Below are 20,248 nucleotides of genomic sequence, written 5' to 3'. Positions count from 1 at the left end.
AGCTCGCTCTTTTCCTCGATCAACATTATCACTGTTATACTTTCACCAAGTCGTAAGCCCCAGAGCTTGCACCAAGGTCATCGCTTAAGTTATAGTCCTCCCCACAGAGATTATGAAATGAGATCGTGTAACAGTATTAATGGTGATTCGCCTTTCAGACGAGACATTTCATTTACCTATCCTCCCTGTCTCTTTCCCTCATCTTTTTCTCTCTACCTCTCCCTCTTTTTTTCACCAGTCTCCTAATGGCTGTGACCACTTTTCTACCAGTCCCTTTCATCACAAAGTAGCAGCTATACTCAACGTGCTCGATTATTTGTTATATATATTGTCATCTTTGTGTTCCAACAAAATGCCTGCACTGTAAGGCTTCTTCTAGTACCAAGAATGTTTGATTGAGTTGTTTAGCATATCTCTAAGATGCTGCAGATCCGATTCCCAGAGATTTACAGCAAGGGAAGCTCCCCATAATATCATGCAAATCCAAAAGAAACAATGTCGCGCTTTGGATACCGTCTTATTAAATAAAAATTACGAGGGGATGCCCAATGAAATTTGAAATTTAGGGTAACGCACCTCATACGCACATACTTGTGAAGGGATTCATCGAACTACGAAATGAGACTAATGGCAACTATAATAATATGTTTTAATTCCATAATACACAAAACAAAATGATTTACCCAGTGAATCAGGTACATAAATACTTAATATGTGGTCAAGGGATTGAAAAAACTAACTACAACCTTTGCACAGATTGGTCGGTAAATAAAATAACGCTATCAAAATATGTTGCGAATACAGCCAATGATTGCAAAATAGGTCACCAGAAAAATATGAATGAACACAAATACTTTCACCAAAATTGCACGGTGGCTGCAGCTAGCTGGCTGTGAAAATTAGATCTGCGAAACTTAATGCAAATGCAAATTAACTATCTCTGCATCCCCTTCGCTTCAGTAGTTGTATCAAAAGCCCATGCTTATCACTCTTAAGCTGTGTAAGTGTAGAAGATGGATGCAGTTGCGGCTGGAAATTCTAACTTCAGCTTGGCCTCTGTACTTTGCTGTAAGTCAGAGACATCTTTCTCCGCAGCCCTGCCTCTACCACTGAAACAAGTGTCGTTTGCGCCCCTCTTCGATCTCCCTGATGCAAATGTCATCTGACTTCACGAAACTTGGCTCGTTCTGCTGGCGGTTGAATCTCACCGGCCATTGGCAGCTGACCTTGTGAGTTCCGAGTAACAATAATTTTTTTAAAACAAGTTTAACGATTTCCTACCCTTGGGAATTTTGTCGTGGTTAAACAACAGGATACTGTGTGGTGAAAGAAGGCAGAAAACCCCACCCACTGCATGATAGATTTCCAGTAATGACCAACCAAACGCTCTGTACACGTAAATAGGTGGGAACTCGCTCCCTTTACTGAAATAATTATTGTGAGCCAATCAAATAGCCCCTTTTATGTTACTGGCTATTGGAATCTATATTAAAATAGGTTACGTGACAGTTTGGGCAGAGACTGTCATGTAGCACTCTCATCCCATCCGTAATATTTTCCACATATTAATTTTCTTCGCTAGTTTTGCAGACAACGTTCTTATTTCTTATCTAGTCAGTCCATTTAATTTTCAGCACCCTTCTGTAACAAAACAAATCAAGTACTTATATCTTCTCCTTTTCCGGTTTTCCCACTGTCGATGATTCACATCCCTACAATTCTGTAATCCAGATGTGCATTTGCAGATCTTCTTAAGATGTTAAGGTCTGTTTTGTTTCTATTCTATTAGAGATGACGAAAATGCTTTCTTTTTCTGAATGGGTTCAAATTCACCATCAACACAAACATGATTCTTCATCACATGCACACTGATTACAGTTATGTATGCACCCCTCGAAGGATAAAAACGAGCCATAAATTCTTGAAGAAAGATAATTTTTCCAGATATCTGAATGAACGTGCCCCCTGTGTCTCACAACCAATCTTGCTGCGTGGGACACGATTTTTATAGTAAGAAAGCTAGATCACTCCACATCATTCGAAATGGACTGCTACTTGGGTTTGTCTTTCCTCATTACAAAATTATCCCTGTCGGTCATCTGGTTGAATTACTAGTGCATTGGATTTGCCATTCTGCTCCTTCCTATTATTGAACTCTCCACGATACGTACTAAAAAACAACCGGAAGTGTAGTAATCTGCAGATAAACTGCTTAAAATGCACCACCACTTTCATATCTGTGATCATCTGTAGGCTTACTCTCAAGGGCAGCAGGCAAGAAACAATATACAGGGCTATTACAAATGATTGAAGCGATTTCATAAATTCACTGTAGCTCCATTCATTGACATATGGTCACGACACACTACAGATACGTAGAAAAACTCATAAAGTTTTGTTCGGCTGAAGCCGCACTTCAGGTTTCTGAAGCAAGAGCGCTCGAGAGCGCAGTGAGACAAAATGGCGACAGGAGCCGAGAAAGCGTATGTCGTGCTTGAAATGCACTCACATCAGTCAGTCATAACAGTGCAACGACACTTCAGGACGAAGTTCAACAAAGATCCACCAACTGCTAACTCCATTCGGCGATGGTATGCGCAGTTTACAGCTTCTGGATGCCTCTGTAAGGGGAAATCAACGGGTCGGCCTGCAGTGAGCGAAGAAACGGTTGAACGCGTGCGGGCAAGTTTCACGCGTAGCCCGCGGAAGTCGACGAATAAAGCAAGCAGGGAGCTAAACGTACCACAGCCGACGGTTTGGAAAATCTTACGGAAAAGGCTAAAGCAGAAGCCTTACCGTTTACAATTGCTACAAGCCCTGACAACCGATGACAAAGTCAAACGCTTTGAGTTTTCGGCGCGGTTGCAACACCTCACGGAAGAGGATGCGTTGAGTGGAAACTTGTTTTCAGTGATGAAGCAACATTTTTTCTTAATGGTGAAGTGAACAGACACAATGTGCGAATCTGGGCGGTAGAGAATCCTCACGCATTCGTGCAGCAAATTCGCAGTTCACCAAAAGTTAACGTGTTTTGTGCAATCTCACGGTTTATAGTGTACGGCCCCGTTTTCTTCTGCGAAAAAAACGTTACAGGACACGTGTATCTGGACATGCTGGAAAATTGGCTCATGCCACAACTGGAGACCGACAGCGCCGACTTCATCTTTCAACAGGATGGTGCTCCACCGCACTTCCATCATGATGTTCGGCATTTCTTAAACAGGAGATTGGAAAACCGATGGATCGGTCGTGGTGGAGATCATCATCAGCAATTCATGTCATGGCCTCCACGCTCTCCCGACTTAACCCCATGCGATTTCTTTCTGTGGGGTTATGTGAAGGATTCAGTGTTTAAACCTCCTCTACCAAGAAACGTGCCAGAACTGCGAGCTCGCATCAACGATGCTTTCGAACTCATTGATGGGGACATGCTGCACCGAGTGTGGGAGGATGTCTGCCGAATCACTAAAGGGGCACATATCGAACATTTGTGAATGCCTAAAAAAACTTTTTGAGTTTTTGTATGTGTGTGCAAAGCATTGTGAAAATATCTCAAATAATAAAGTTATTGTAGAGCTGTGAAATCGCTTCAATCATTTGTAATAACCCTGTACTTTCTGAACTGAAATATCGTATATAAAAACGAAGCAATAACTTAACAAACCCAGTTTTCGAAAGGGCACATTTGTGATATCTAAATACACTGCTGGGTACTATACACTACCGTGTTCATCAACTCAGTGCACTGTAACACGCTTAGACGCTCCGTGGCATGCTGCCCCTACGGTGACAGTGACGTTGTCGTTCGAGAATGTTCCAATTTCTGACGGCGGTCCTTCTGATGTCAACCAGTGAGTAAGATGGGTTCGTCAGACGACACACAGCAAATTTCAGTTGGTTCTAGGCGTGGTCAGTCAGGATATTTTCGGCACATACCGTTCGCCATTCCGTTCGATTGATTCCTGCCTCCTGGAGGAAGGTTTTAACGAAGTAGAAATGCTGTGCTTGTACATTAGCGTTCCAAAATACGAACCCCTTGTTGACTGTAAGACTGAAAATAGTTTGGAGGAACCTGTTCCGACACTGCACAGCCCTCAAATTACGCCCGATGGCGATGAAAGACGTCCAACATCCGTACATGATAGCGGCTGAAAAACATGTCTCACGAGCTGATGAATCTGTGGGGTTGCACGTCTTGGACATGCATTGGCCCGAGGCCGCGTTCGCTCTCCTCTGTGGCAGTCGTTAGGTGTCATACAAATCGTGGAACTTGTCAGCGGAGTTAAATTCACGCCACTGGGCTTGGTCACATCCATGTGCTCTTCTTCAGGCGACGGTTGTAGGGGATTTTTACTGTTGTTAGTAGTGGGTGCCTAGTAGTCAAATACATTCTATGTAGACGGATGCATAGTGTCCCGGTCGACACAACTGTCACAGTTGCCTTTAAAATGGAAGAGCGTAATTATGGTGCGGCCTAAGAGACAATTCGTACAGAGTAGACGTCAGCTATGACTATCTTATAATAAGTTTCTTATTTGTTTTTTTAAATATGGCTGTTGACGTAATGCGGACATGAGAAGCAGATAGTACACTCTAGGAGAGCATTCCTCGCTAGAAAATCATGGACCTTAGTTTGGAAGTGTGTTCTTATGAAGCAATAGCTTTCTATGGCAGCGATTATGGACTAAGACGTAAGTGGAACAGAACAGAATTGAGAAGTTTGGCTTGTCGTTTTACAGAAGGACGACGAAAATTAAGTTAACTACGAAGTGAGAGGTTCCTCACGGAGTAGGCAAGAAAATGAATAGGTGGAAAATACTAACTAGAAGAAGGGGGCTCGATGATTGGAAATATATGACACTATAACACTGGCACTGAGAATTGTGTTTCTTGCTGTGTGGAGACGTGTTTATTGATGCCTTCCTTCATCTGTCGGCGCTACTTTTCCTGTTTATAGCCATGGGGTGCGGTCGTATTTAAATCCCACAGGCAGCTAGTATAATATTTTTATTTTTTTGTTTTGAATATGGCGTAAGTCTATTCGTTCAAAACAACGAGAGGTTACATAAAATAATTGTACATTAAGTTAATCACAAATTATATGATATTTCATTTGTCGAGAAAAGATCTCTTGTTGCAGGGTCACACAAAATTATATTGACATCTGATAGAGGCGCCTGGCTGACAGGTAACACATTTTACGGTAGTCCGTTGCTGGCAGCATAATCGGTGGAGTGGAGCATGAGAGACCAGTGGAGGATATAGGGTGAGCCACTAGTGGTATACGCTGGCGTTAACTTGTTAAGACATAAGTGGGTAACTTAGAATAACCAAAGGTTACCATAGAGAACAACAATTGCAGGAGGAGACAGAGACTGAAATTTATCCAACAAATAACTGAGAATGTTTGATATATGTGTAATTTGGGGATGAGGAAGTTGCCACATGAGAACAAATCGTGACAGGATGAATCCTAGCTGTCTAAGACTGAATATTTTACTTAAGGGCAAACTAATTACGCAAGTAAGTCAGCATTAGCCTTACTCTAATTCTTCTCCATCTGGTAACCTCCCTCTTTCACTCTTTCATTTTTCAGTTTGTACCTTGCCTTAGTGAGTTAGTTTTGACTTGGAACGTTTTTTTATTTCTTAAATTTGTCTGTATAATTTGTTCTGCCACCAGTTAGATTCATATTTCAGTTGTTCGATAAATGTGTACTGTCTCTTATCTGCTTGTTATTCCTCCAACGTTAATAGAAATATTTACATCTTTTGTTCTTAATTTTGCCCATGTTTTTCTTTGTTTGTAAATTTGCATACCGCTTCTTAATTTAAATATTCTGCTGTTTTGTTACTAACACCTACCTCATAATATTTCTCTCAAAGTATATGAAATCTTCATTCTTTTTGTCGATCGCCAAACTAGTAGCGTTTCTACACATGTTATTACTGGCCTAATTATTGTTTTGTAATTTTGACTTCTTACATTTGTAGAGAAGGGTCTTTGCTGTAAGACTCTTTCGATAGACAGTATGTAATGTCCATGTCTAGAACTTGCTCTGACAGATGCATTGTCCATTTGACAAGATTTGATTATTTCTTCTGTATACTTAATTTTTGGTGTGTTTCCTATTTTTTCGATTCTTTCTGCCTACTTTTCGTGGTCCAGCCATTTTGCTGATACTCATAACTTCGTTTTTTCCAAAGGAGAGGCACTGTCCGACGTTTTTATTGTTTCGCGTAAGTTTATCTACGTTGTCAGAATTTTAAAATCGTCGCTAAATAGTAAACAAGAAATTTCCAAACTGCTGGAGTTGTTTATGTGTGCAGGGCTTCAATATGGAAACCCTGACCACGAAATATATTAAGTAGGTTAAAAAAGTAATTTTTTGTCACTTTATGTTGATAAATTACCAAAAATTTTTGGTTTCCAAATTGAACTGTCTGATTATTGCTTTTGAATATACACCACTGGCCATTAAAATTGCTACACCAAGAAGAAATGCAGATGATAAACGGTTATTCATTGGACAAATATATTATACTAGAGCTGGCTTGTGATTACATTCTCACGCAATTTGGGTGCATAGATCCTGAGAAATCAGTACCCAGAACAACCACCTCTGACCGTAATAACGGCCTCGATACGCCTGGGCATTGAGTCAAACAGAGCTTGGATGGCGTGTATAGGTACAGCTGCCCATGCAGCTTCGACACGATACTACAGTTCATCAAGAGTAGTGACTGTCGTATTGCGACGAGCCAGTTGCTCGGTCACCATTGACCAGACATTTTCAATTGGTGAGAGATCTGGAGAATGTACTGGCCAGGGCAGCAGTCGAACGTTTTCTGTATCCAGAAAGGCCCGTACAGGACCTGCAACATGCGGTCGTGCATTATCCTGCTGAAATGTAGGGTTTCGCAGGGATCGAATGAAGGGTAGAGCCTCGGGTCATAACACATGTGAAATGTAACGTCCACTGTTCAAAGTGCCGTCAATGCGAACAAGAGGTGACCGAGACGTGTAACCAATGGCACCCCATACCATCACGCCGGGTGATACGCAAGTATGGCGATGACGAATACACGCTTCCAATGTGCGTTCACCGCGATGTCGAAAAACACGGATGCGACCATCATGATGCTGTGAACAGAACCTGGATTCGTCCGAAAAAATGACGTTTTCACATTCGTGCATTCAGGTTCGTCATTGAGTATAGCATCGCAGGCGCTCCTGTCTGTGATGCAGCGTCAAGGGTAACCGCAGCCATGGCCTACGAGCTGATAGCCCATGTTCGTGCAGGTGGTTGTTGTCTTGCAAACGTCCCCATCTGTTGACTCAGGGATCGAGACGTGGCTGCACGATCCGTTACAGCCATGCGGATAAGACGCCTGTCATCTCGACTGCTAGTGATACGAGGCCGTTGGGATCCAGCACGGCGTTCCGTATTACCCTCCTGAACCCACCGATTCCATATTCTGCTAACAGTCGTTGGATCTCGACCAACGCGAGCAGCAATGTCACGATACGATAAACCGCAATCGCGATAAGCTACAATCCGACCATTATGAAAGTCGTGATGGTACGCATTTCTCCTCCTTACACGAGGCATCACAACAACGTTTCACCAGGCAACGCCGGTCAACTGCTGTTTGTGTATGAGAAATCGGTTGGAAACTTTCCTCATGTCAGCACGTTGTAGATGTCGCTACCGTCGCCAAACTTGTGTGAATGCTTTGAAATGCTAATCATTTGCATATCACAGCATCTTCTTCCTGTCGGTTAAATTTCGCGTCTGTAGCACGTCATCTGCGTGGTGTAGCAATTTTAATGGCCAGTAGTGTATAAACTTGGTGTGGAGAATGTCCGCACCAACATACATCATTTAACTATTTATAACACACATCTGTTTTGTTGGAGTGCCTGGTCATGCTAGTGAATGAGTGAAAGAAGTGAATTTTGAAGTTCCAGGCCAGTTCAGGATAACATCTCTTGTCAGAATAAGATCAACGATAAGCCGTACTCATTTTGGCCAGGTTTACGAACCCAGCTGGCACCGATGCCATTAATTTCATAGAAGGGTTCTCGCTTTCTCCCGGTATAAGGTTATCTATCCAGTCAGTTTATCCGCAGTACAGTCCACTTTCCCTGGATTGTTCCCCCTCGCGGCAGTGGCGCGGTCCCGGCTGGTATTCCTCTGGAGACCTGCGGCTGGTGGGAGAGCGGAAGGACCCCACGTCCAGCGACGCGCCCGCGTGCTCAGCCGTTCCCAGCACAGGCGACGCGGTGTCAGCCGGCAGGATATTTCAGAGGCGGGCAGCGGGCGTCCGGTGGTCAGGCGGCCCCCGGGGACAGCCGTGGCGCTCTCCAATATTCATGCTGGGGCGGCTCCCCGTGGGAACGCGCTTCACACGGCGCACCAACAGTCGCTATACTCTGTCTTCCGTTCACACCTGAGAAATACCACCCTCCTCTTTCGAGAACTAAGAAAATGGTTACAGTGTCCAGAGGCACTATGGCGTGGTCACGACCGCTCACCGTCAGCACACTTTGGAAGAATATACAGTAGCTCGTTGGCAGTTTGAGTCATCCATCTTTGATAAAAAGTTCTCTCTGAGCTATGCGTTTCCGTTTCTACACTGAAGAGACAATATCGTATAGGGCACCCGCAAGCATGCAGAAGTGCCACAACACGATGTGGCATGGACTCTGTTAATGTCTGAAGTAGTGCTGGAGGGAAGTGACAATGTCAATCCGTAAGAGTACGATACGGTGAAGATCTCTTCCGAACAGCAAAGGCGTCCCAGATACGCTCCATAATGTTCATGTCTGGGAAGTCTGGTGGTCAGCGGAAATGTTTAAACTCAGGAGAGTGCTCCTGGAGCCACCCTATAGCAATTCTGGACGTGTAGGGTGTCGCATTGTCCCGGTGGAATTGCCCAAATCCGTCTGAATACGCAATGGACATGAATGGATACAGGTGACCAGGCAGGATGCTTACGGACTTGTCACCTGTCAAGTCGTATCCAGACATATCAAAGGTCCCATATCACTCCAAACGCACACGCCCCAACCATTACAGAGCTTCTACCAGCTTGAACAGTCTCCTGCTCACATGCAGGGTCCATGGATTCATGAGGTTGTCTCCATACCAGTACATGTCCATCCGCTCGATTCAATTTGAAATGAGCCTCGCCCCACCAGCAACCTGTTTCCAGTCATCAACAGTACAATGTCGGCGTTGACGGGCCCAGACGAATAGTAAAGCTCTGTGTTGTGCTGTTATTGAAAGTACATCAGAGGGCCTTCGGCTCCGAAACTCCATATCGATGATGATTCCTTGAATGGTTCGCATGCTGACAACTGTTGATGGCTTAGCATTTAAATCTGCAGAAATTTGCGGAATGGCTGCACTTCAATCGGGTTGAACGATTTTCCTCAGTCGCCGTTCGTCCAGTTTTTGCAGGATCTTTTTCCGGCCGCAGCGATGTAGGAGATTTGATGTTCTACCGGCTTCCTCATATTCACGGTACACTCGTGAAATAGGCGAGCAGGAAAATCCCGATTTCATCGCTACCTCGCAGATGCTGTGTCCCATCGCTCGTGCGCCGACTATAATACCACGTTCGAACTCATTTAAATCTTGATAACCTGTCATTGTAGCAGCAGTAACCAATATAACACCTGCTCCAGCCACTTGTTGTCTTATAAAGGCCTTGCCGACCACAGTACTCTAATCAGCCTGTTTACATACAGTATCTCTATATTTGAATACGAATCCCTATACCAGTTTCTTTGGCGCTTCTTTATGTAAGAAAAAGCAAATTTTGACAGTGTGGTTTCACGATTATATACATTAAAAGTAGTTTGACCAACGGGCTTGCCGCAGTGGTAGCACCGGTCCCCATCAGATTACCGAAGCCAAGTACTGTCGGGCTTGTCTAGCACTTGGATGGCGACTGCTGTTGGCAAGCAGGGTCCACTGAGCCCTTGTGAGGTCAATTGAAGACCTGCTTGACTGGTAAGTAGCGGCTCCGGTCACAAAAACTGACATACGGCCGGGAGAGCGGTGTGCTGAACACGTGCCCCTCCGTATCCGCATCCGGTGACGCCTGTCGACTGACGATGACACTACGCTCATTCGGTGCTGTGCGGCTTTTTGACACCGGTTCGGACGGGGTTTAGAAAGTACTTTGTATTCTGCGTCTGGTGTCATCGCATTACAAACCTCCCAGGTGTAAAACCAGCATCCTCAGTGCACATCAATAGAGCAGTGTGAACGGGCTAAAGCGGTTTGTGTACGTCATTCAGTCTGCTACCAGCCATCAGCAAGATATGTATTCGCAATTGCGAATACGATCAGATTCCAGCTGCAAAATGTATTGATGAAAATAAAAATTTATGTCGGATTGGGACTCGAACTCGGATTTACCGCTTAATGATAGCGATCGCCTTAGCCGCTCCGGCCACCTGAATACGCCCCCGTGCGTCACCGTTTGTCTACGCCCAGCGTCCAGTACTTGCGCAATTGCTGTAATTCCAGCATAGGGACAGACTTACGATTATTCTCGAGACTTGGTCGTTGCATGAAATAGTATATTGTAGTATCTGTGTTTTTAAGATGTACTTTGGAATGTTCTTCAGACATGACTGCACGTCTGAAGGACCTTGGGTCGATTCAAATGTTCAAATGTGTGTGAAATTTTATGGGACTTATCTGCTAACGTCATCAGTCCCTAATCTTACACACTACTTAATCTAAATTATCCTAAGGACAAACACACAGCCCATGCCCGAGCGAGGACTCGAACCTCCGCCGCGACCAACCGCACAGTCCATGACTGCAGCGCCCTAGACCGCTCGGCTAATCCCGCGCGGCCCTTGAGTATGACTACGTGTCTGAAGGACAATGTGCATGTCTGAAGGACATTTCAGGGTACATCGTAAAAACAAAGGCACCCCACTATAATACAGGGCTATTACAAATGATTGAAGCGATTTCATAAATTCACTGTAGTTCCATTCATTGACATATGGTCACGACACACTACAGATACGTAGAAAAACTCATAAAGTTTTGTTCGGCTGAAGCCGCACTTCAGGTTCCTGCCGCCAGAGCGCTCGAGAGCGCAGTGAGACAAAATGGCGACAGGAGCCGAGAAAGCGTATGTCGTGCTTGAAATGCACTCACATCAGTCAGTCATAACAGTGCAACGACACTTCAGGACGAAGTTCAACAAAGATCCACCAACTGCTAACTCCATTCGGCGATGGTATGCGCAGTTTAAAGCTTCTGGATGCCTCTGTAAGGGGAAATCAACGGGTCGGCCTGCAGTGAGCGAAGAAACGGTTGAACGCGCGCGGGCAAGTTTCACGCGTAGCCCGCGGAACTCGACGAATAAAGCAAGCAGGGAGCTAAACGTACCACAGCCGACGGTTTGGAAAATCTTACGGAAAAGGCTAAAGCAGAAGCCTTACCGTTTACAATTGCTACAAGCCCTGACACCCGATGACAAAGTCAAACACTTTGAATTTTCAGCACGGTTGCAACAGCTCATGGAAGAGGATGCGTTCAGTGCGAAACTTGTTTTCAGTGGTGAAGCAACATTTTTTTCTTAATTGTGAAGTGAACAGACACAATGTGCGAATCTGGGCGGTAGAGAATCCTCACGCATTCGTGCAGCAAATTCGCAATTCACAAAAAGTTAACGTGTTTTGTGCAATCTCACGGCCCCTTTTTCTTCTGCGAAAAAAACGTTACAGGACACGTGTATCTGGACATGCTGGAAAATTGGCTCATGCCACAACTGGAGACCGACAGCGCCGACTTCATCTTTCAACAGGATGGTGCTCCACCGCACTTCCATCATGATGTTCGGCATTTCTTAAACAGGAGATTGGAAAACCGATGGATCGGTCGTGGTGGAGATCATGATCAGCAATTCATGTCATGGCCTCCACGCTCTCCCGACTTAACCCCATCGATTTCTTTCTGTGGGGTTATGTGAAAGATTCAGTGTTTAAACCTCCTCTACCAAGAAACGTGCCAGAACTGCGAGCTCGCATCAACGATGCTTTCGAACTCATTGATGGGGACATGCTGCGCCAAGTGTGGGAGGAACTTGATTATCGGCTTGATGTCTGCCGAATCACTAAAGGGGCACATATCGAACATTTGTGAATGCCTAAAAAAAACTTCTTGAGTTTTTGTGTGTGTGTGCAAAGCATTGTGAAAATATCTCAAATAATAAAGTTATTGTAGAGCTGTGAAATCGCTTCAATCATTTGTAATAATCCTGTATATAACTCTTCTGCTAACACCAATAAAATCTGCAAAATTTATCGTCGCCGGCCTTGTGATTCCCTAGAAACGGAATACACTGAAGCGCTCATTTGCCTCTAAATTGAAAGGCCACTGGAACATGTCCTAAACGATCCTGAGGTCTAGCATTTCACAGCAAGACTTTCAACTTCAACCAGAAAAGTTTTCCGAATTTTACATCAGTATTTATATAGAATGACTTCTCATTAAGACGAAATTGAGTGCAGAAATTTGAGATAAAAAACTGTGACTTCGATGCATGTAGTTCCATCGTTGGAAGTTACGAATTATTGAAAATTCAGCTTCAGAAATATTATTACATGGCTACTTAAGCAATGTGCAACACTATTCGCATGAATCACATCATGACTAATCAACATCAAATATTGCCTATAACGGGACTCTGTTTTCGAATTTAGTAATAATAGTCTATTTATAAATGTACTGTGTACCCCCCTGGTGCAGTTTAAGAAGAATAACACGATACACTGGAATATTCCTATTCAATATCTTTAATGACTTTTTCGAATCTCGTACATATACTTCCGCGGAACTTTTCCAAAGCGCGTTTCGTCATTGTTTGATTCAAGTAATTGTCGCACAGTCTGCTACATCTCATCATTAGTTGGTAAGTAGCGTCCCTACAGTCTGGCCTTCAATACAGGTAACAAGTGAGAATTGATGTGTTGCTAGAGGAGGCCAAAATGCACGCGTTAAGCTCACGCAGACTGGCGTGAGGTCTGGAACAGTTAAGGGAAATTATAGTAGCAAATAAAGTACGTAGTTGAAGTAATACTTAACTTTAATCCATAATTGGTGTACATCGGTCTGATGTTACATGCTTCACAAGATACATAGCAAAGGATAAATGGCGCCTTGCTAGGTCGTAGCAATTGACGTAGCTGAAGGCTATGCTAACTATCGTCTCCGCAAATGAGAGCGTAATTTGTCAGTGAACCATTGCTCGCTAAGTCGGCCGTACAACTGGGGCGAGTGCTAGGAAGTCTCTCTAGACCTGCCGTGTGGCGGCGCTCGGTATGCAATCACTGACAGTGGCGACACGCGGGTCCGACGTATACTAATGGACCGCGGCCGATTTAAAGGTTACCACCTAGCAAGTGCGGTGTCTGGCGGTGACATCACAAGAATAATCGGTAATTGCAAAAAAAGGTAACTGCTTTTGTTAGAGAAGTTATATGATCAACTAAATTTTATTATTTATAAAACGCAATTTATGTTTTGTAACGATGTAAAATTAGCAATGGACTCACACTGAACTACGTGCGGTTCTAATTATACGCAACAGGGAGCGACTCATGATTATTATCGAGGCTCTGTCGTCATATGAAATACGAGTACTACACTGCAGTGCCTGTGTTCCCAGTTTCACTCTCACAATTTCATTTATGTTTCTTTCCCTACCAAAGCCACTTACGTTCTGTATCAAAACCACCGAACCATACTTTTGGAAGAGCTTAACTCTAACGCCACCTGCAAACTATGGCTCGTATCTGTGTCAAGGAGACTTCAGCACAACCGCAAGCTGCCATTGTGGAGGAAACGGGGATGGCTGAGTAGAGCATGAAAGGAGTGAATATTCTTCACGTGATCATACAGGCCCCTAGGCGTCCATTTTGAACAACAGTATGAATCTCGCAGACATCTTGATGCGTGAAGGGAACAGGTGTCGTGTCCCGAGAGGGAGTGAGATTGACACGAATTGTATTCAGGGGTCTTACCTCGTTCGGTCTTCTCGAAGAGTAGAGGTGAGTGCGGGCAGCTTCTGCAACTCCGACAGCTAGAAGGAGCAAGCTAATGCTATGATGTGGGATACAGAACTCGGTGAGCAGTGGTTACTGCTGCAGGGTAGAATTCATAAGATTCCTTAGAGTTTGACAACTGAAAATCCCTACTGGCACTATCTTACAGCCGTGTGGGATTAGCCGAGCGGTCTAGGGCGCTGCAGTCATGGACTGTGCTGGTTGTCCCGGGGGAGGTTCGATTCCTCCATCGGGCATGGGTCTGTGTGTTTGTCCTTAGGATAATTTAGGTTAAGTAGTGTGTAATTAGGGACTGATGAAATTAGCAGTTAAGTCCCATAAGATTTCACACACACTATCTTGCACTACTTTCTTTCAGTTGAATCTCTTACTCTGGAATCTATCTCCCTGGTTGTTGCGGAGCCGAGGCCAGCGACTTTTATAAATTTGATAATTGCACCAGTGTACAGTGGCAAAACAATGATACTTCTTCCTAGGCAACAGCGCAGTAGCCCACTCTACAGTGGTTGTCGACCCGATGTCCTTCGCCAGCTTCGCAGCCAGTACTTTTAGCGCCAGAGCCAGGTGTGTTGAAATGCAGACGCCCCAAGCATCACGTAATTCCGCTAATGCTGCATATGTATCTCGAATCTGTGATCGTACCAATGTACTGAGACCGACTGTGAAGGAAAAATGCTGCGCCACCTGCTTGTTGAAGTTAATACTTAAATACTGCTCCTCAGACTGGACGTCTCAGTGCGTCGCGCTCGTAGAGGAACTCGGGAAGATACGAAGAAGAGCAACCAGTTTTCCCACAGTTTTCGTGCTTTTAGCGCAAAAGATAATAAAGAAAAAAATTGCCGCTTTTGACCTTACACGGGGGGTCAGCAAAAGTCCTTCCGCACACTTTTGGCGACATAACACGAGAAAGGGTAGGGGGGTGGGGGGTGGTGAACGTGATAGTTGTCTGCCACACGCTTAACGTGGCTTGCGGAGTAGATATGGATCTACAGGGAGTCAACAGAAATTTGGGAACACGACGAGAAACGCTTGCATCGACATACAGCCGCATGCAGATTGTATGGTTGTACACTCCTGGAAATTGAAATAAGAACACCGTGAATTCATTGTCCCAGGAAGGGGAAATTTTATTGACACATTCCTGGGGTCAGATACATCACATGATCACACTGACAGAACCACAGGCACATAGGCACAGGCAACAGAGCATGCACAATGTCGGCACTAGTACAGTGTATATCCACCTTTCGCAGCAATGCAGGCTCCTATTCTCCCATGGAGACGATCGTATAGATGCTGGATGTAGTCCTGTGGAACGGCTTGCCATGCCATTTCCACCTGGCGCCTCAGTTGGACCAGCGTTCGTGCTGGACGTGCAGACCGCGTGAGACGACGCTTCATCCAGTCCCAAACATGCTCAATGGGGGACAGATCCGGAGATCTTGCTGGCCAGGGTAGTTGACTTACACCTTCTAGAGCACGTTGGGTGGCACGGGATACATGCGGACGTGCATTGTCCTGTTGTAACAGCAAGTTCCCTTGCCGGTCTAGGAATGGTAGAACGATGGGTTCGATGACGGTTTGGATGTACCGTGCACTGTTCAGTGTCCCCTCGACGATCACCAGTGGTGTACGGCCAGTGTAGGAGATCGCTCCCCACACCATGATGCCGGGTGTTGGCCCTGTGTGCCTCGGTCGTATGCAGTCCTGATTGTGGCGCTCACCTGCACGGCGCCAAACACGCATACGACCATCATTGGCACCAAGGCAGAAGCGACTCTCATCGCTGAAGACGACACGTCTCCATTCGTCCCTCCATTCACGCCTGTCGCGACACCACTGGAGGCGGGCTGCACGATGTTGGGGCGTGAGCGGAAGACGGCCTAACGGTGTGCGGGACCGTAGCCCAGCTTCATGGAGACGGTTGCGAATGGTCCTCGCCGATACCCCAGGAGCAACAGTGTCCCTAATTTGCTGGGAAGTGGCGGTGCGGTCCCCTACGGCACTGCGTAGGATCCTACGGTCTTGGCGTGCATCCGTGCGTCGCTGCGGTCCGGTCCCAGGTCGACGGGCACGTGCACCTTCCGCCGACCACTGGCGACAACATCGATGTACTGTGGAGACCTCACGCCCCACGTGTTGAGCAATTCGGCGGTACGTCCACCCGGCCTCCCGCATGCCCACTATACGCCCTCGCTCAAAGTCCGTCAACTGCACATACGGTTCACGTCCACGCTGTCGCGGCATGCTACCAGTGTTAAAGACTGCGATGGAGCTCCGTATGCCACGGCAAACTGGCTGACACTGACGGCGGCGGTGCACAAATGCTGCGCAGCTAGCGCCATTCGACGGCCAACACCGCGGTTCCTGGTGTGTCCGCTGTGCCGTGCGTGTGATCATTGCTTGTACAGCCCTCTCGCAGTGTCCGGAGCAAGTTTGGTGGGTCTGACACACCGGTGTCAATGTGCTCTTTTTTCCATTTCCAAGAGTGTATTTGACCAAGAACGGCCCCTGTGCAATGTCCTCAGTACGTTGCAAGTGTCAGTCGTTGCTAGAACGGTACTCTGTGTAGTTATGAGAGCTTTATGTCGCAGATCAGTGCATTACAGCTTGCGTAAATTTTTGGTGCTCGTATGGTGGGTGCGTTCTAACGGTGCGTGGTGGAGGGCGGAGGGTGGGAGGGAAGGTGGTGCCAAGCGCTTGATTCGCGATGCACCGTATTAAAGATTTATATCGCAATTAGGGAAAACGGAGAAACATCATCCACTAAATCATATAGCAAACGAAATTGTGAGTTGAGTGATCTAGATGAGCGATCACAGAAGTGGATTGTGATGAAAAAAGACGATGACAGCTTTAAACGCCGCTGCAAAATTGAATATTGCACATGCGAACGCTGTGAGCACCAAATCAACTCGAAGGGAGCTAAGTGTTCAGGGAATTGCAGAATGAGCCGGAATGCCTAAACCACTTACCAATGACGCAAATTCCATTAACACTAAAAGGTGGTGCCGAAGCTATAAGCCTTTACTACGGAGCAATGGAAGGATCTCATTTGGTTTGATGACTCTTGTTTCACACAAATTCCAACTTCTCGCCGAGATTACGTCTGAAGAGTGAAACATGGTGGGGGTTCGGTGATGATATGGGCAGCCATATCATGGTACCATATGAACCCCATTGTTACTTTGCAAGGTTGAATTATTGCAAGATCCATCTAAAGGTACAATGTCTGTTTCCCCGTGCTGTTACTGCCGACAAGGGGCCCCATCATGAAGGATTGCATTTGTGAACACGAGGATGAACTGCCGCATCATCCCTCACCACCTCAGTCACCAGATCTCAGTATTACTGTGCCTTTGTGGTGTACTTTGGAGACAAGGATGCGTGATGGCTATTCATCTGCGAGGTGCCGGGGCGGAGAAGAGTTTGTAACTCTTCAATTCAGAAGAATCTTGCATGAGAACGAGACATGCACTCGACCCCCTCCTTATGTACGAGGTACATTCAAGTTCTAAGGCCTCCGATTTTTTTTTTTCTAATTAACTACTCACCCGAAATCGATGAAACTGGCGTTACTTCTCGACGTAATCGCCCTGCAGACGTACACATTTTTCACAACGCTGACGCCATGATTCCATGACAGTGGCGAAGGCTTCTTTAGGAGTCTGTTTTGACCACTGGAAAATCGCTGAGGCAATAGCAGCACGGCTGGTGAATGTGCGGCCACGGAGAGTGTCTTTCATTGTTGGAAAAAGCCAAAAGTCACTAGGAGCCAGGTCAGGTGAGTAGGGAGCATGAGGAATCACTTCAAAGTTGTTATCACGAAGAAATTGTTGCGTAACGTTAGCTCTATGTGCGGGTGTGTTGTCTTGGTGAAACAGCACACGCGCAGCCCTTCCCGGACGTTTTTGTTGCAGTGCAGGAAGGAATTTGTTCTTCAAAACATTTTCGTAGGATGCACCTGTTACCGTAGTGCCCTTTGGAGCGCAATGGGTAAGGATTACGCCCTCGCTGTCCCAGAACATGGACACCATCATTTTTTCAGCACTGGCGGTTACCCGAAATTTTTTTGGTGGTGGTGAATCTGTGTGCTTCCATTGAGCTGACTGGCGCTTTGTTTCTGGATTGAAAAATGGCATCCACGTCTCATCCATTGTCACAACCGACGAAAAGAAAGTCCCATTCGTGCTGTCGTTGCGCGTCAACATCGCTTGGCAACATGCCACACAGGCAGCCATGTGGTCGTCTGTCAGCATTCGTGGCACCCACCTGGATGACACTTTTTGCATTTTCAGGTCGTGTGCAGGATTGTGTGCACAGAACCCACAGAAATGCCAACTCTGGAGGCGATCTGTTCAACAGTCATTCGGCGATCCCCCAAAACAGTTCTCTCCACTTTCTCGATCATGTCGTCAGCCGGCTTGTGCGAGCCCAAGGTTGTTTCGGTTTGTTGTCACACGATGTTCTGCCTTCATTAAACTGTCGCACCCACGAACGCACTTTCGACACATCCATAACTCCATCACCACATGTCTCCTTCAACTGTCGATGAATTTCAGTTGGTTTCACACCACGCAAATTCAGAAAACGAATGATTGCACGCTTTTCAAGTAAGGAAGACGTCGCCATTTTAAGTATTTAAAACAGTTCTCATTCTCGCCGCTGGCGGTAAAATTCCATCTGCCGTACGGTGCTGCCATCTCCGGGACGTATTGGCAATGAACGCGGCCTCATTTTAAAACAATGCGCATGTTTCTATCTCTTTCCAGTCCGGAGAAAAAAAATCGGAGGCCTTAGAACTTGAATGCACCTCGTACCTGCTAATTAATTATGCGCACAACGGTAACGGAAGGAAATGATGGTGGACGCTGCTACTTGCTAAAATAAGGAGGGCACACTCACAATAATTTATTAAAAATCGTAATCCACTCAAAAACGAGAACTTTCTCGTAATAAACAACAGGAAATTGGATTCTGCCTATATCTACGAAATGATATGAGGATTAAATATCACAATGAGATTTATTATATATCATAACATAAATGCACATGATTGTCGACACACACAGTAGGTTAAAGGAAAAAGTATACTGAAATATAATAAGAATAAGAGTTGGCTCGAGAACGAGGGGCTCCTACTCTCTGTGAGGCAATAGACTGACCATAATGACTGGAGGTCCTAATGAATCAAATATTAATCTTCCGACTATATAGCAGTATCGCAATTAGTAATGAAAGCTAAAACAGGATCACATGGAGAAATAAGCAAGGTGGACTTGTAGCAAAGGGAGCGCGCGTGCTGCTGAGGGATTCAGTATAAAATTGATAAAGTCCTACAATGCCGGAGCCGCAAAATACTGCACCAGTACTGAAATCTGCAGCACGTGGTCGGTAGGTAGCGTCCTGATGATGTAGGCGCCGACTTCTGCCGTGCAGCGACTCTGTGTCAACCCCTGGCCGCGAAGGCTGTCCGAGAATTCTAAGTTCTTCCGAAAAAGAGCGACCAAGTCGTCAGACCATCCGACTCCGACGAAGCTCAGATTCCGAATCCTCTCTGCGATGGGATGCAAGCAGCGAAGCCAGCATTGATCAACTCCCTACTCTCCTCGAAAACTGTGAATCAGCATTCAGTTCTGATTCCAAAATTCCCCAACTCTGTCTCAGAGCATCATCCGCGCCAATAGCGACCATTCCTCCAATTTCGAGCAGGGCTTTATGACGGAAACTAGCCTCAGTTTAAGTTGACCAATCATGCCTCTGCTATTCAGCTGAGGACACTGAACTTGCCATTTTACCAGCTACGAAAACAACCTGCCTAGACCACGGGCCACCTGATGCCAGACAGTCGTACCTAGCAGGGCACAGACTTCAAGTATTCTCAGAATCAAGAGGACAATGCAGTCAATTGGTGCCAGGAATCTTGGTTCCGGATGCGCCTGAACGGTAAACACATAAACTGCGGCAACACTCAGACGTGTCACAGATCGTTTCGCCCTGCATACAATAGGCGAAACTCGACCGACGTCAGTCGTTCCGCCAGGCCCTTAAGCCTATTGTACGAACCCCACAGAATTCAGGGAATTGCAGTCCCCAACCGGAAACGCAGTGTGCCGCGTCCTTCGATGCTTGCCTCACACAGGCC

This window comes from Schistocerca cancellata, chromosome 1 (assembly GCF_023864275.1).
Source record: "Schistocerca cancellata isolate TAMUIC-IGC-003103 chromosome 1, iqSchCanc2.1, whole genome shotgun sequence".
Lineage (NCBI taxonomy): Eukaryota > Metazoa > Arthropoda > Insecta > Orthoptera > Acrididae > Schistocerca > Schistocerca cancellata.
Note: the sequence above shows the minus strand (reverse complement) of the source record.